General features: G+C 48.3%; 1 pseudogene; it reads left to right on the forward strand.

Annotated features, from left to right (window-relative positions):
- Positions 1–893: 893 nt before the first annotated feature.
- LOC120662379 lies at positions 894–3697 on the forward strand (annotated as a pseudogene).
- The last annotated feature ends 13681 nt before the right edge of the window (positions 3698–17378 follow it).

Below are 17378 nucleotides of genomic sequence, written 5' to 3' on the forward strand. Positions count from 1 at the left end.
CGTAGGCTTTTTTTTTCTCTTGTCCGGGTTTAATCTTACTATTACTAATTAGATTCTTCACGTGAAACCACCTAGAATTCTACATGAACACTCTGAAAAAAAATAGAGAAATTCTATAAATTCTCACAAAAATTAGAAACATCCGGCCATCAATCCAACAACTCTAATTATAATAACCATCGGATCTGTTATATTTTCTAATAAATAACCCATCTCTGCCATTATAAAAATAGACTAAAGTAACCCCCTAAACATATATGTAAATTACCTACATCTGCCATTATAAAAAAAATTTAAAATAACCCACCTAATCTTTATGTAAATTACCCACCTATGTCATTATAAAACTAATACGAATACCCCCTAAATTTGCATATAAATTATCAACTATATCATTATTATTACAAATTAAATTACTCATAAATATGAATCTAATTATATAATTATAATAATATATTAAAGTGCACTAATATAAAATTCTAAAATTACTATTTCTATCATTATTAATATATTATTTATATTATTATTTATATAAAAATACTACCCACGATATATGTCATCATGTGTTCATGTATGATGGAAGATATAAAAATACCAATTCACAAACAAATAATTCAAGTAAACATATATTAAATACATATGGAGGTGCACAAAATAAAATTTATTGTAACTAAATAATAAAAATATATATTTTAGAGCATGTGTTAAAATATTTAATAGATGAAAAAGGCGTGAGATATAATTATTGATATTATTTTTATATTAATTTTAATTAGCCCGTGCGGGAGCACGGGTTGATAGACTAGTTAGATATAATCCGACTCAACTACATTTATACATATATGTATATTTGTACTTACTAAAATTCTTTAGTCAAAATTATTGGGTTACCCATGCACCTCTACTGTGTCCGCCCCTGCCCAGTACTACCATTGCTCTGCCTTGCATCTCCGGCTTTACCGTCTGAAACTGCCGATGCAGTAGCTCTCAGACTACCCACAAGTGAAGTTCAGCACCGCTTCGGCGACACCAGAGACGTACAGAAGCTTCATCGCTTCTGTTCGTGCTGCTCTGATGAGCACATCAAAGGGGAAGAAAAGCAATGGGATCCCGGTGCTCCTCAGCGAGGACGATCCGCTTCAGTGGCGGACCCAGGAATTTAAAGCAGGGTATGCCCACCAGGTCGCCCACTCTGGTTGATGCTCAACAGAAGGGGTACTTTGAGCTTGAGCATGACTCTCAATACTGATTACTTGTGGTCTTGATGTGGAAGGGGAATCTACATCTACTCTGCGTGCCTTTGCAGCCCTTTCCCACATTGATTTCAGATCAATCGACTTTGACTTGTTCATTTTTTAAGAAACGAAATGCCACTGCCTACAAAGAAACAAATGCGCATCTATAAATTTTTCAATTGAAAATGACATTTAACAGAACATAGCAAAGTGCCAAAGGACAAAGAGATTTGATTTTTGATTACCTCTAAATCGAAGCAAAGAACTCCAAGCTGGGGCGCGTCGGCGGCGCACGCGAGCGTCCGCGCGCGCAGGGAGACCGGAAGAGGTAAGGGCGGGCGGCGCGCTGCAGCGCTGGAGCGGGCGACCTGCTGCGAGCAGCCGCACGGGCGGGCGGCCTGGCGGCTGGCGGTGAGCAGCAGCGCGAGTCGCGCAACGCGATTCCGTCGCGGGGACGAGTGGACGAAGCTGCCCTATCCCTACGGCTGGTGGCTGAACTGGGTCGATTGCTTGATGGTGATGGATTGGGGGAGTGGGAAGGCTAGATGGGCCATGGGCCGTCCGGATAGGAGTGGCCTGTGGGCTGCTTTCAGTTTCACACGAATTACAGTCTTAAAATGGCAAAGAAACACACTTTAACCTCTTAAGTACATTATACATGTATATAGTTATTAGAACTACTGAATTTTTTTCCCAGAATTGCAACCCGGGCACAACAGCCAGGTCCGTCCATGATCCGCTTGCGCTCCAAACATTTCTGAACATCACTCTGACGAACACGGCGGAGCATTCCATCAGCCTGAAAATGGATGTCACCGGAGCCTACTTCTCAGCCTACGTGGCAGGGAAGTACTCGTGCCTGCTCAAAAGATCAGGCCGCGCGTTCTCGTCAGCAATCTGCTACAGCAGCGACAGCCTTGGTGCAGGTGGTGTCGCCGTCGCCGGCGACGATCTTGAAGCCGCCGCAACATGGCGAGCTAAGGATCTGGGCGATGCCGTCTCGTCCCTCTTCCTGTTTGCCACCGGCAAGGCCACGAAACAAGACGTGGGCCGCGGCGTCGCCACCTGCGTCATGATGATCGCCGGCGCGGCGATGTCCCCGTATGTCGAGCGGCAGATGAGCGCCGGCGTGCGGAGCGGCACTCCAGGCGAGCTGGCCAGCGCTCTCCGCCGCCGTCCAAGCGTCTCACCAAGGCGTCTTCCCGGCTCCGGTCAGCGTCCAGCTACGGGACGGTAACTGGATGCCGGTGGACAACGTGCGTCGGGTCGTCCCCCTCCTGTCCTTCCTGCTCCACGACAGCTGCAAGAAAGCTTCTTCTTCTTCCCCCATGCTGGTCATCAGGTCCGTCGCGCAAGAGCCGGACATGGGCGGCGGCGCTCCGGCGTGCGCCGAGGCCGAGCTGACGGTGCGCGTCGCGGGAATGGAGGGGAGGTGCGTCGCCGTGCCCAACGGCTGGTACCACAACGGGAACCAGGTGCAGGTCTGGCCGTGCAAGTCCAACGGCGACGCGGACCAGCTCTGGACCTTCAAGCGGGACGGCACCGTCCGGTCCGGCGGCATGTGCCTGACCAGCACGTGGGACCTCGCCGGGAGACCGGGTCTTGGTCTGGGACTGCCCCCGCGCGCTGGACGCCGGCGTGGTCTGGGAGGCGCGGGCCGACGGCGCGATCGCGCTGCGCGCGTCCGGCGGCCTGGTGCTGGCGGCAGCGGCGTCGACGATCTTCACGGGCCTCACGGTGCAGCGGAACGACCGCGGCAGCCTCCAGGCGTGGACGCCGACCAACTACACGGCGCCGCTGGCGACCGCCGTCGTCGGGCCCGGCGAGCTCTGCCTGCAGGCGGCGAGCGGGACCGGGGGCCCGGCGTCCGTGGCGGCCTGCGGCGACGGCACCTGGTGGTCCCTCTACCCCTCCGGCACTGGTGGTGCCTCTACCCCTCCGGCACTGGTGGTGGTTCCGCAACGACGGCAGCGTCCTGAACGCCGGCGCCGGGGCGTCTTGGACGTGAGGGCGGCCGATAGCGGCGGCTGGGAGGTCGTCGTGTCGCCGGCCACGGGGAGTCCCACGCAGGACTGGGCCATCATGCTGTGATCTGATCGACCGACCCATCGTCGACGAATGCTGTGATCTGATCACCAATAATGCGTGCTACAAGACTAGTGTGCTTCCTACTCTGTCGCGAGTTGGGTTGTGAAACTGTGAGCATGCAGCAAGCTTAGCTTGCAGCTACTAGTTGTGTACAATAATGCAGGCATGCCTGCTAGTATCTAAGACTTGAACAAAGTCTGTCCAGCTCTGTGTGCAGAGCGGCCACGCAGGACGCTCTCCAATACCCGATTCCGCGCAACATTTGTTGAGGAGTAAAAGCACTCACAGTCTCACACTTGAGGCTAAAGAGAAAGCCTTCTACGAGAAAACGTGTATGCTCTGGTACCAACTTATTAAGGGTGTGTTTAGTTGGTGAAAAAGTTTGGATTTTGGTACTGTAACACATTTCGTTGTTATTTGACAAATAATATTCAATTATGGACTAATTAGACATAAAAGATTCAGCTCGTGCAAATCAGTTAGACTGTGTAATTAGTTATTTCTTTCAACTGCATTTAATACTCCATGCATGTGTCCGAACATTCGATGTGACGGATACTGTGCAAAATTTTTGGAAACTAAACATGGCCTAAGTAGTAGTACCTAAACCGGTGCATATAAAACTACATTAAAAAAAATTTACATATAGATAGAGCACACAATTATCTATGCGCATGCAAAATTTGAGTTTGAATAAAAGTTTGTGCAAGGAGAAATAAAGTGAAAAAGAAATTTTTATTAATAAAAGAAGTGATATTTTGCATAAATTTTTTAATAAGACAAGTGATGAAATTTAGGATAAAAATCAAATGAATTATAATTTAGAACAGATGGACAGTACACATGGCTGCAGACATAGGTTGATTTGGGCCAGGTGGGGCCTGGCTGCTCTTGATGGCCCACATGCCGCTGCCGGCAACGACGGAGGCGAAGCACCATACACGTGGCTACGCCGCGGCAGCAACGCCGGCTCGCCGAGCCGGCGGGCATCCTCCGATCCCGCCGTGCCTGGAATGCAACGGGTACTACCGATCCTCTGAGACTGAGTTACTCATCTCTCTTTATTAAAAAAAAAACAAATCTACAGTTTTACTCTGCTCTGCTTCACCAGCTTGATCGAAAATACGCGAAGCAATCTGTAATCCAGTATGCCGGCTAGTAATAAGAAGAACGCGCAAAATATTGTAATTTGTATGGTTTAGGGGACCTTTTGTATAGACGAAAAAACTAGGGGTTGTCTATACCATATTTGGGTATTTTTCTTCTTCCCCACACTCGAATTTCAGGCCATTGGATCAAGATCTAACGATCCCTGTTCATCTTCAACCTTGAGTCATCCAGTCTTCTTCCTCACCCCCTTCTTCTTCCTCACGCCCACGCCCCCCCCCCCCGCCCGGCCTCCCCAGCCACGGGCGTGGGAGGGTTTCGCCGAAGCCCCGCGCCGGCCGCCGCCGGCGCGGGGCTCCGGCGAGACCCTCCCGCGCCCGTGGCTCCTCCGCGCGCCCCCTCCCGCACAACCGCCGCCGCCGCCGCCATGGCCGTCGTCGCCCCCGCCCCGGCCTGGCCCAACCGCCATCCTCCACCGCCCGGCCGGCGGCGCCACCGCCGACGGCCTCACCGCCCCCGCGCCCGCCACCACCGCCGGGCCGGCCTACCACCCCCGGCCTTCCTTCTAAACCCGGTGTAACGAACATGGCACCATTTATGCCATTTCGAGTGATTTTGGTGATCGAATGACAACACAACACTTGGACTAATATGATTGTTAAGATTATCATTCTCAGGCTTTTAGGTTCAAGTGATGACAAAGAGAGAGAAGATAGGCGTAGCAAGACCCGAAGGGCCGCCCCTACGTCGGTTCAACCGGTGCATCCGACGCTTGTCGGAAGAACCGACGCTACGATGTTTGGTGCAGGAGGAAATCGAAGCCAAGTCAGCCTATAGGCACCGGTTGAACCGACGGTCCAAGAAAGGGCATCGGTGCTTTGGCCGGACTGTGTACCAGAGACGATGTCAAGTACCCAGGAGAAGATCCTTCAGCACCGGTTCAACCGATGGTGCATCGGTGCATACCATCGGTGCAATGACGTCAGCTGTCAGAAGAAGATCCTTCAGCACCGGTTCAACCGATGAGGCATCGGTGTATTGCATCGGTCTAACCGGTGGTCACTGTAGCAGCAGTCAGAAGTTCAACGGCTACTTTGTGGCTTAGAGTGACCGGATGAACCGACGCTACCCCGCCAAGAGGCATCGGTTCTTCCGATGGTACGCAGATTTTCAGCTAATCGTTGGAGCAACGGCTATAAGACTTGATGGCCTATATATACGCCTCACCCCGGCCATTTGAAGTTTGCTGGAGTTGCTGGACATCCCACATACACCCAAGAACATCTCCAAGCCATACAAAAGCATCAAGATCATATCCTTAGCCCTTAGCACACTTTGAGAGTGTTGTGTAAAGGATTAGCTCTTAGTGAGTGAGATTGCAAGGCCTTAAGCCTTTGTGCTGTGGTTCTTTAGAGAACCAAAACAAGAGCTTGGTGCGCCGGCACCTTGGAGCGCGAAGCTCGCCGGCAACGTCATCGACCCTCCGACTTAGTGTGGAGCGGCGACGACATCTTTGTGCGGGGGACGTGGAGACCCCCATCCTTTGTGGAGAAGCTCCTTAGTGGAACCCGGGGCCAAGGTGACCGTGATTGTGTTCACGGAAGAGACTTGGTGGCCGAGTAGCAATACTCTTAGTGAGTGCTACAACAACGTGGATGTAGGTGTGCCTTTGTGGCTAACCGAACCACGGGATAAACACCCGCGTCAAGAGTTTGCTATCTCCTATCCCGCTCTTTAAGCTTCCGCATTTCATACTAGTAATTTGTATGCCTTTACTTTTATAGAATAATTTCTTGATAGGAAAGGCTATAGATTGCTAAACTCTTTTGGGATAGAGGTTTTACACCAGAACAACCTAGTTGCACATCTTGATAGCATGTTTTAGTTTAAGTTTTGTGCAAACTAGTTGGAGCCATATGTCTAAGTTTTTATTAGTGCCTAATTCACCCCCTCCCCTTCTTAGGCTAGAGCACCCGATCACTTTCACCCAGCAATGGAGATTGCCGGAGTCCAAACCCCAACCCCAAACCCCAACCCCGAACCCTAACCTCACCGGAGGTGGAGAAGAAGGTCGCCGGGATTGAGGAAGACGAGGTAGGTTGGCGTCTCCTCACTTGCTACAAATTCGAGTGTGGGGAGGCTTGAAAATGCTCGAGCATCATATAGCTTTCCTGAAAAACTATCTAGCTTTAAGGGATAGTTAGTCCTCTAAAATATAGTGTTTGTGATAAACACTCGTGAGAGAGAGTGATTCCTACCAAAAGGAAGATCAAGTGTTTGTGATAAACACTATATCTGTGAGTGTGAGTGAGCGATCCCAACTACTTGGATAAGGATAAGATAAACCATAAACGATTCTGTAGACGGGGCACATGCTTGTTCAGACAGCGATCGCGATCGATCGGTCTATCCAATAATAATGTGCGTGTGTACGGGCGGGACCGTGGGCGACTCCTATCTATATGCCGGAAGATGGTAGCCATCCATCATACAGCATGTTAGGTCGGTCTTAATGTTAGTTTCATGAAGAGTTTGAAGGACCGGACAGGCGACCAGAGGGGAGTAAATGGGAGCCTATAAAATTTTTCCAAGAGAACGAGGCATATGTCCCAAATTCAACCCGAGATACCCCTCTTCTAACCGTCAAAGTGACACACGCCAACAAGTGATGTTCTAACCGTCAAAGTGACACACGCCAATGTAGAACGATTTACTCGAGTAAAGCTATCACCAAAACTTCACTTGATCAAACTCATGGTGATTCAACAAATAGCACAAAAACAAGCGGAAGCAAAGCTACTTGAGCAAAGATCACAACAAATTACTCTCAGAAACACAGATTATATGCACAAGCTCAAGCTCATTTTGTGAGAAAGGTAATCAAACTACTCAAGCCGAGACAACTAAGCAGCAACAGCTAACAAGGATTATCAAGGACAAGATTAATTAAATCATTGAATGTTGTAGCATGAAAGTGACATTCCAAATGAAATAAACAATGATCAATTATTGCTCACCACTAATGCTGTTGTGCCTGCCGGCCTGCTTTTGCTGTGCGCAACTCGGCTTGCCTCCCTGGTCAGCGCGTGCGCCCTGCCCTTGCTGTGCTGCCTCCTCCTTGTGGCCTCCCTGCGCACCAGGCTGGAACTCGCCCCTGCACCCTTGCGCCTGCACACCTCGCAGCCCAGACAAGCCAAGGCCGCCTGCCCGTGCGCGAGCTGCTCTGCGCAGCAGCTACTGCTGCTGCAAGCAGCCGCCTGCCCTGGGAGCAGGGTGCTCTGCAGGTTGCGCCTCGAGCTGCTTGCCCGGCGCACGCCCAAGGCCCAAAATCCTCACCACCCCTGCGGTCAATCAACAGAGAGACAAGGCACAAAAGACAACACAAGGGGACACGAAATCTAGCAGGAAAACCAAGATACAAAAGACATGAATTGAGGCAAATCAAACACCCGGAGGGCACAAGAAGGACTGGGCCTCCTTTCCCAATCGATTTCAGACTCAAACTCTCAAAAATTCCATCTCCAAATCCTAACCCTAGAGGAAGAAAAAGGGGAGGAGAAAAGGAACACGAGAGGGGCGACGGGAACCGAGAGAGGCGCTCGTTCCTAGCCAAGTCAGAACAGATAGCTACCTCCTCCTACTTATCGCCAAGTCTTCACCAAAAGACAAAAATACCCCTAATTAATTAATGACAATACACGCCCACGCATGGACAATTTCGTCCATCATTTTATACGAGCAACGGACGGACACGCCGCCTTCACGACTCCGCTTCGCCTCGACGCAAGCTTCGCGATGGCGCCATGTGCCCTCCGCCCGGACCTTGACCACGTCAAGTCCGCCACCGGTTTTGAGGCCCAAACCGGTCAAACCTGTCTCCCCCGGTTTTGATGCTAAACCGGTCAAACACTATCGCACGCCGCCGCACGACGTGACTGACTCCCCGGTTTTGAGGCCAAACCGGTCAAACCGCCAATGTCGACGCGTGTCCGACCTCCCGCCGAGCCTTGATGCCTTCGAGTCGTTCGCGCGCGCGCGCCGCACGGACCGCCTACTTGACTCGCCATCGTCCTCGCCGACTTGGCCGACGCCGTCTTCATCATCATGTACTCTTGCTCTTCCGTGCACCATGTGGATCGCCCATGACTCCGCCCGGCCTCCTCGGGTCCCTCGGTCCAGGCCTACTCGCATCCACCCTTCACCGTCTTGGTCCCTCGGCATGAACTTTTCGCTCCACCGAGCCTACTCGCGTCCATCCTTCACCACGGTCCATCAGCATGAATCTTTCGCCTGACCTTCACCTCTTGCCGTCGACCGTCATGTCGCATCCTACACCTGCACATCACGAGCCAAGAGACACATCAAATCCACACGATGTTGTCAATCACTCATGTCGAGGTGGTAAACCCAACCGGGTGGCGTAGTGCACCCGCCTAACCCTGAGGATGTAAGAACTCAGGGGCACCCAGAGGATTAGCCTGATCTAGATGCAACAACACAAGAACACACGAGGGTTTATAGTGGTTCGGGCTGCCGGAGCGTAATACCCTACGTCCACTATGTGTTGTATTGCCTGTCCTCACAAGAGATTGCTCGAGAGTGGTTCTAGCTGGTGAGATGAGAGTGTGAGGGAGAGAGTCTGAGTCCGCTTGTCCTGAGACTAGCGTGTGTTCCCCTTTCATAGTCAAAGGGAGGCACGTACATAGCCGTTGGGACCCCGATAGGTGGGCCCAACGTGGATGTATTTAAATAACATAACGCCTAGCACTACTATGATGCTACACCTGTCGTAGATCTCCTCCGGGTTTGCCTTGTCTCGTTGGCGTGATTCCAGTAGCGTAGGTTGCGGCGTAGACTGTTGTGCCAGCAATGTAGACTGCGGCGTAGGCATCATGATGTAGTGGTGAGCTGTCGCCTCTGGTTAATATGGAGGCGTGGGCGATGCCTGCGACTCCACCGTTACACCTCGGTAATTCGCGACCTACAATGCGGTATGTCAAAGGTTGTCATGTCTCTACGGCGGCAGAGCACGCCTCCACTACCTGCATTAAATGCGGGTGGGTGAGGGAGCTTCCATCGGAAGCCTTGCGCCCACGCACGCTTCTGTGGGACATGTGGCGGGCATGCTCCCAGCGGAAGGCTAGCGCCCGCGCCCACGTCTGTGGGACACGTGGCGGCTCCGGACCCCTCCCGAGAGGAGTACTGAGCCGAGGGCTCGCGGGGGTCCGGATGGGCACGTGGAAGTCCCGGACCCGGCTGGGGGTCTGGATGGGCACGTGGAGGTCCCGGACCCGACTGTGGGGGTCCGAATCCACGACTGAAGGCCCTGAGCATCTCCACCTCTGGGACACGTGGCGTCATCGGATCCATCCCCGCGCGGTGGAGTGGGTCCGAGGCCGTTGGCTCGGTGAGACGGAGTCAGACCGCAGGGGTCTGGCTACTCAGGTCCTTGGGGCGTAGTTACGGATAACTACGCTTGTATTAGCCTTGTCATAGTAGGAGTGGGTACCCCAGTCGCGGGGTACCGACAACTCATCATTCAAGGGTGACCACCATTGGTCCTCAATCTCCCCCTTGATGAGTGCATTGACAACACCCAACACAAATTCTTCATATTGAACAAGTTTAAAACAAGAAGAAGTAAAAGAAGCTCATCCAAGAGATTCAAAAGCCAAGTGAAAAGGCAGACACAAGATCTCTCAAAATGAAATGTCTCAGCTCCCAAAGACAAGGGTAAAAGCTCGACACAACTGAGACAAAGTACATGATCCCTCAAGAAAAGGCAAAACGGGCTCAACACCGATCATGTGCAAATCGATAACTCGAACCAAAAGCCGATCCCTCAAGAAGAGGTAAAGCTCAACACATGCGGCAAGAGAGCAAAAAGAGACGTACAAAATCTCACATCGCTCGTCAACTCGCAGGGAGCAAGGGTGACACACAAAGCACTATAAAGCTCAGAAACGTGCAAATCAAAAGAGACTTCAAAGCTCACAAACTTCCAAAAAGCCGCCAAACTCATTTCAACGATTTGTCAACCGCTCATCACTATCAAATCAAGGCTCATATCAACTTGATTTCCTGAATCTTCCCCTTGATGAGTGTGTTGACAACATTAAAGCACAAGAAATGGTTTGAGAGGTAAAAGCTGAAACTCTCATCCAAGTGATCGAAAAGCAAATAAAACTCATACCAAGTGAACAAAGGCCATATAATATAAAATATCAAAGTCACTTGCATGAGAGACATCATTAATGCCAAATCGACTTGGATAGATCTCGGTCCTCAAAGATATGGGCAACGGCTCGACACAACTGAGAAAAGAGCATAGAACTCACAAGCTCACACTAAGCGTATGCAACTGAGCAAAAAGGAACACAAAAAGCTCATACGCTCCCCCCTGAACACAAGCACTCCCCCTGAAAACATGCTAGGAAGAAATGCAGCACAAGAGCGAAGAAAAGCTCCCCCTCAAATGCAAAACTCTTCCAAAGCAACATGTCAAGAATCATATGGGTGCATGAATGAAAGGGTGCAATCTACAAAGCTTCTCAGATAGACCAAAAGCATTGAAATATGCTACACGTGAACTAAAACATGAGAAGCGGGTCAAAAGCAAGCATTCAGAGCCGTCATGAGGATATTATGATATAATCAGGAGGCAAAATCATACAAGTAAGTGTTAAGCATGTTTGAGATATATATCACCACATGAGCAAGCAACTAGCTAAAAGATCACTCCGACATAGATCAACTAGATCATAAAAGCTCACACAAGGATGACAAGTTCTCAACATAAGATCATTGCTAACACATGCAAGGCATTTCTACTCATTTCCCGACTCACTGAAACCATGGGCCTACTTCTATGGCAAGCACATGTAACAACAGAGCAACCTGGTAAAAGGGTTTTTCATAAAGCAACTAAAACAGCATGTAAACAAGCAGTTCTTTTGCAAATTCATATTTTTGACAATTTTCAAGATAAACGATGAAAGCAACCAAGGTTTATGAGGTGCCCCTTGGCACAAGTGTAGCTCAACATCAAAACTACCTCTAGAAAAGCAAAGCATGCACAATGATAAGCCATGTAAAGAAACAGGTATCCAAACATAAGCTATCACAAGACTAGCAATCTAAGCAAGAGTAAAACTTAGCAAGAAGCTACTCATGAGTGATAGACAATTATGATTCAGATTCAATTTAAAAGCTTAGCTCACAAGATTTCTATCTCATATCTTCAAGAGCATAAGCAATGCATTGCACACACACCACAATCACAAGCATTAGTTCACAGGAGCATAGATGAATACTAGAGGTGTATAAGAGAAGCTCAAAATGACACTAATGCATTATGATACAAAAGGAAAGCAATGCAAGAATATGTCACAAGAGTGTCCAAAAACCAAACACAAAGGCCAAATATACAAAATGACACAAAAGCCAATGAAAAGCTAGAAGAGACGGGGTTCAGCTGAAGTCAAGCAAGCTCATGAGGAGTTGGAAGGATCCTCGGGGCAAATCAGAAAAGCATCATCCAAGGACCCAATTGAGTACCATGAGAAAGGTATCAATTGAAGGACCAAAATGGATACCAATTAAGAGATTGAAAATGGATATCAAATCCAACACAAGTCCTTAGCCCAAACTCCCCCTCAAATGAAGCTGAACTCCCCCTCAACCAAAGACATCTAGCAAAAACAAAGCTAGAAAAAGAAGAGACACAAAAACCAAATAGAAGTCTCCAAAACCAAATACAAGATAGGGAGAACTCAAAGAAAGAGCAAAACGTAACTCGAAGACATGTCGAGCCCCAAAACAAGTTAAATCCCAATTCATGTTAAACAATGCAATGGAGATATCAAATGTGAGGGATTAAAGCATTGCAACATGAAACCAATTAAATTGATAAAAGTATGGGCTCACAAGCATGTCAACTAGCCACAAAGAGACTATACAAAAAGACCCACAAAAATGATACCAAATGAACACCATGTCATTTTAACAAAATGAAGCAAAATGAGATCATGACATGTGGTTCATGAGTATCACACACTAACAAGAAAAGACGACTAGTCCACCAAGATATATCACAAAACTAGCATAACAAGATATACATGAGGAGCACATGCTAACAAGAAAGGTGGCTAGCCTACCAGGGTATTTACAAAGAAACTAAAAGCATGATACAAAAGCAAAACAGTGTACAAGGGTAAAACTCACAAAGCATAGTGTACAAGACCTCTCGAGGGTCATATGCAAAAGGCGTGGAGAACCATCAAGTCTTGATCATCTCCAGGCAAAGATCAAGTTCCATCGAATCTTATGTTCTCCACCCCGCGTCCTCGTACCTACACATGAGAGGACAAAGAAGCCCGAGTCTTGGATCCCGAAGGGTTAGCAAGCAGGGACTTGGGAACCCAAGACTTGGAAACACGTGTAAAAGGTGCACTCAACTTGTCATGTGGGCTAGCATGTTGCAGATGCTGGTTCAAAAGAGAAGAACTTGAAACACCCTTGGAAGCATGCCTCGAAAGAGCAACTCAAGAAAAAGAACGAGTGCTTCCATTAGCAAAAAGGCAATGGTCTCCCGAGGGTCTAGAAGAAGAACCAACACAAGCATCACGAGAAGCGTGTCGTGGACCGATACGAGAAGCATTAGAAGCATGTCCACGAACATGACAAAACCCACTAGAAAAGGAGTCAAAGAACCCATCAATGAAACGTGGTTTCTTACTAGGCACACGAGTGCTCATGCCATGAGATGGGCTATGAACAACCAATGGCCTAGAAGCATGAACTCGCCGCATGCGTCTTGCACGGCGATGGCAAAAGCTCACTTGGTGCCCATTTTTCTCACAAAAAGAGCAATGGTACAAAGGCCTACCTCGAGACACGGTCCGAGAGGACGAATCACCATTCTCTCTAAAGTGAGAAGTCCCTTGAGACTTAGAACCAGAAGCATCAACTCTATACTTGGTGCCCAATTTAGAATCACATGTGCCATGGGAAAGGCTACATGACATTCTAGAAGCTTTGGCACGCACACGTCGCTCGTGTTTGACACAACGAAAGCAAAACTCAACGGTGTGCCCATCTTTCTTGCAAAAGGTGCAATGGAACTTAGGTTTAGAAATATGAGCTACAAAGAAGTGAGAAGCACCCTTGCCATCTGAATCACTTTGGGCAACACCGGAAGAAGCAAGCTTAGGACTAGATATGGCAGAGCTATCCGAAACACAATCACAAATGCTAACATCCAAAGATTCACGCTCAACTGAAGAAGCCAACTCCGGTTGGGAAGAAGCAATTTTAGAAACACCAACATCGGAGTGACAAGAATCACGAGAATCAAAAGACTTAGCAATCAAACTCTTACATCTCTTGCTCAAAAACTCATTCTCAAACTTGAGACGATCACAAGTACCACACAGAGAATTTCTCAAGTTTTCCACTTGCTCCTCAATGTACTCAACAAATGTGGTACGCAAGAGATCAACTTCTATCTCAAAGCGAGTACTCATATCATTGTGCTCAACCAACTTGGCGCTCATATCATCGCGCATATGTTTCAAAGCCAAAACTTCATTTTCTAAATCAATGCATGATGTGCAAATAAGACCGCATGAACAGGCATCATCATTCACATCACGCAAGATATCATGAGTATCACAAGAAGTAAGGCAAACATCATCATCGAGAACCAAAGAGCACATGCTACAAGGCATAGACTTCATTTTACAAATTTTAGCCCTAGCACGCTCAAGTTCATTTATACATGTGGTGTGAGTCAATTTTAGCTCATTAACTTCAGCAAGAAAAGACTCACAACAAACACATGGTAGAGAAGCATTTGATTTCAGCAAAGCAATATCATCTCTAGCCTTATCAAGATTATCATTCAAAGCAATACATGAATTACAAGGCATAGAGGCATTGGATTTCAACAAGTCATTTTCAGATTTCAAAGCATCATAATCAATATAAAGCTCATCAAGAAATCTTCTACGAATTTGAAGTTGCTTGTCACCAAGATAGACATCTCTTTTCAATTTTTCATTTTCAACAAGCAAAGCATCACAAGAATTACATGGCAAAGGTACTACACTAGACTTGCAAACAATTGAGGCATTCACACTATCAAGTCTAGACATGTCCGAATTTTTCTTAAGTTCAGCAATAGTCTCGTCATGAGAACAAAGGCGAATGAATAGTCCAATTATACCTTGGGAGAGTTTACCTTTGCTCATCTTGTGAAGCTTGCATCGCAGTGCATCTTCTTTAGAGATTTCTTCCATCAAAAGATGCATCAAAGTCATCACTTCATCATCATTGTTCAGCTTGTCGCTCTTCTTTCTCCATTTGTGGTCATCCTCCGACGCAATCGCACTACCTGAGGAGGACAAAGAACCAACAGAACAAGAGCTGGGTGCCATTGCTCAAAGCACCGATCAGGATTAGTGAAAAACGAGCTTGAATCGCGAAAATCAAATTCACAAGCAAAATCCCCTTCTCTGTTGTCGCCCTATGGATCACAGAAACCAGTTAAGGCAAGGAGTGATCCCAACCGGCTCTGATACCAATTGAAGGACCGGACAGGCGACCAGAGGGGGGTGAATGGGAGCCTATAAAAATTCTCCAAGAGAACGAGGCATATGTCCCAAATTTAACCTGACATACCTCTCTTCTAACCGTCAAAGTGACACACGCCAACAAGTGACGAGTTCACCCTAGAAACGGTTAGGAAAAGCTTGACGCAAAGCGGAAGCACAGATTAACCCGAAAAACCAGAGGCACATCACAAAGCAGAAGCCATTGTAGAATGATTTACTCGAGTAAAGCTATCACCAAAACTTCACTTGACCAAACTCGAGTAAACTGCCCGGACCTTGACCTCGTCAAGTCCGCCCCCGGTTTTGAGGCCCAAACCGGTCAAACCTGTCTTCCCCAGTTTTGAGGCTAAACCGGTCAAACCCTCTCGCACGCCGCCGCACGACGTGACTGACTCCCCGGTTTTGAGGCCAAACCGGTCAAACCGCCGATGTCGACGCGTGTCCGACCTCCGCACGCGCCCGCCGCACGGACCGCCTACTTGACTCGCCATCGTCCTCGCCGACTTGGCCGACGCCGTCTTCATCATCATGTACTCTTGCTCTTCCGTGCACCATGTGGATCGCTCATGACTCCGCCCGGCCTCCTCGGGTCCCTCGGTCCAGGCCTACTCGCATCCACCCTTCACCGTCTTGATCCCTCGGCATGAACCTTTCGCTCCACCGAGCCTACTCGCGTCCATCCTTCACCACGGTCCATCAACATGAATCTTTCGCCTGACATTCATCTCTTGATGTCGACCGTCGTGCCGCATCCTACACCTGCACATCACGAGCCAAGAGACACATTAAATCCACACGTTGTTGTCAATCACTCATCATCCAAGGGTGACCACCATTGGTCCTCTGAGTTTCATCACTCCATGACATTAAATTCTATGCCACAACATCTATTTTTTAATGATATGATAGGATCATTATGATAAGCAGTTTCCTCATTTGTGAGAGGAGTTTCATCCTCACAAAACCCAGTCATCACGGTTATCTGGTTTCCAGTTGAGATAAGTGTGCAATGAAACTATATACTAAGGCTAGCCTTACAGTCCACTATTCCACATCCTCACCTGGACATCCTATGCATACATTGCAAATGAAGTGCGCCCATGCAAAGCGCAGTTCGCATATGACTCGCATGCAAAAGGACTGCAAATCAGCAGTGTAGGCAGGAATGCTTTACGCTTACTTTTTTTAATTAATTCATTTTACCAAGGATGGTGTGATTCTGGTATATAAAATGTTAATACAATCAACATTTTGAATTTGTACATTCAACAATTTGTCAAATCAAATTCAACATTTCAAAGAAATTAGTTCAACATTGATATCCAGACGTTGAAGTAGTATATCAGAAATATTTTTTTTTTGAAAATGTATATCAGAAATGTTGAGGTAGTATATAAAAAATGTCGAATGAGTTCATTTAGATTATTTGATTTTTAAAAAGTACTAAAATATAATTTATGTTGGATCTCATTTTATCAGATTGATTCGCAACAATACAGGTTCCAAGTTTGAAAGGCAAAAGCTAAGCCCACCCACTAGGGCCAACCACATAGCGACACATGTTTGTGGTAGCCCATCCTCAAGCACCGCTAGCATCTCCTATCCCAGACGTGGAACAAGTACTTGAATCGGACGATCCAGAATGACCGCACCAATCTCAAATATTAGAAGATCGATCGGATCTATCTATCCAATAATGTGCGTGTGTGCCCGCACGTACGGGCCGTCGTGTTTCTCGCCGGCCCGGCCTGCATCATCGTGTGCCTGTTCCTCGACACGCATGGCCGGCCCCCATTGGCGCGCGTGACACACGTTGATTTTTTAGTGCCTCTCATCTGGGTACATCTGTAGTATTTGTTTATACACACGCATGCCTACTCCACACACACACCACACACACCACCCGTGTACAAACAGTCCTACAACTACACACAGATGAAACACCGCGTCCTTTTTGAGATCACCAGAATCTTCCGACTCCATAGACAATGGGTGCGTCGCATTCTCTTTGTGGCTCCATGCGCGAAAGACAAATATCTGAAATTATTTAGGCTACTGTTCCTGATAGGAAAACCCCGCCCGAGCCAGCGATGAACGCGGGGCGGTGGGCGCTGCAGCCAGCCGCTCCACCAACCGAGCTACCGCTCGTTCCCGAAACACGTTGATCTGGCTCTGCATGCAGGCTGCCTCGCTGGCCCGCGACCACCTGCTCGGCCACTCATGGCGACGGCGACGCGACGCGGCCTCCTGCAAGCGCGATCTCGCGCCGCTCCTCCACCTATAAAAGGGGAGCACATAGGGAGCCAGCATACCACCATCCCATCCGTAGCAGCAT

This window comes from Panicum virgatum, chromosome 2N (assembly GCF_016808335.1).
Source record: "Panicum virgatum strain AP13 chromosome 2N, P.virgatum_v5, whole genome shotgun sequence".
Taxonomy (NCBI): domain Eukaryota; kingdom Viridiplantae; phylum Streptophyta; class Magnoliopsida; order Poales; family Poaceae; genus Panicum; species Panicum virgatum.